The sequence below is a fragment of the Vespula pensylvanica genome, chromosome 21 (genome assembly GCF_014466175.1).
Source record: "Vespula pensylvanica isolate Volc-1 chromosome 21, ASM1446617v1, whole genome shotgun sequence".
Classification (NCBI taxonomy): domain Eukaryota; kingdom Metazoa; phylum Arthropoda; class Insecta; order Hymenoptera; family Vespidae; genus Vespula; species Vespula pensylvanica.
The window spans coordinates 1,076,844-1,078,209 of record NC_057705.1 but is presented as its reverse complement, the minus strand read 5'-3'; positions in this window follow the sequence as shown (position 1 = coordinate 1,078,209).

Below are 1,366 nucleotides of genomic sequence, written 5' to 3'. Positions count from 1 at the left end.
GCACTTCCGCAAATACTCTCAGTTTCTTTTCTCCTTTATCTCTTCTTCCTTGTTTTCCTCTTTTTTTTTTATTCTTTTTGATCATCTTTTGATACTGTCTTTCTGTTTCAGGTTAGATCATCGAGGGAGCTATCATCTAGGGAGACATCATCGAGGGACCGATCATCGTGAAATTAAATTTTTACAGGAGAGTATTTCAATGTAAATGTTTTCTTATATATAATATTGCATGTAAATTTACATATAATTTTTGCCATTATATTTAATTTGTATCTTTTTAGTTTTTTTCTTTATATTTAATTTTTATATTTTAATTTTTTTTCTTATATTTAATTTTTGCCTTTTTAATTTTTGCTATTATATTTAATTTTTAATGTCTTTTAAATATTTGCTTTAATATTGAATTTTTACTATTATTTTAATTCTTCTTTTAAATTTATGTCTTTTTTAATTCTTTTTCTGTTTCAGATTAGGTGACCGAGGTACCGATCATCGTGGGATTTTTACACGGAAGTTAATGGAACCTCTCTGCATATAATGTTGATTATATGCAGGGAGGGTATATCTCCTTGCTTCCGTACGCGAATGATAGGTAAAACACTCACGCGCGTGACGGCCGGCACGCGCGTGGGTGTTCGCGAACGCGAGATTAAGTCCTGCCGAGGACTACGTTTTGATTTTGAAATCGAATTAGACACGACCGGTCGTGTCTCGAGATGTCTGAAGCTGACGGTGTGGACGGTGGAGCGATCTGTAAGCGGGGTTTTACACATCTCCAGTTTGCTGAGAAGCTTGAAGCTCCCGAAGCGGAAAGGCATCTCGAACGCGAATTTTAGAGTAGAGTCCCCGTTAGCCCGTGGGTCCCCAGATGCAGCTACCTCCACGCGGTGGGACCTGGGTCGGTAATGCTTGCGATATGTCGAAATCTTATGTGATACAAGTATTATCGAGCGAATGGCTGCATATTTCAAAATCTTTTCCATGTAATTTTAAATTACATTTCGGTTGATTTCTTACATCTTTGGTATTTTCGGCAATAAGTTCACATTCATTTCTATCCATTGAAACGCATAGCTCTATAATATAATAATTAATCTAGATTAATTATTATGGTTTCTTTCGGGTGGGTCCCATAAGTTGGGGCTCATGGGCGTGGGCTTCTGTGCGGGTCGAAAAATCGTGCTCTATTTTCGTACTTTGGTTTTTCTCTTCTTTTCAATTCCATCTTTTTCACACATACATGTGTTGCATTCCACCTTAAAGGTATTCTTTTATGTTTTTTCTTCGGAGTTTTATCATTTTTACGTGCGCTCATGTTCCGGCTCTCTTTCTCTTCTTTTCCACTTCTTCTAAGACTTCGATATAT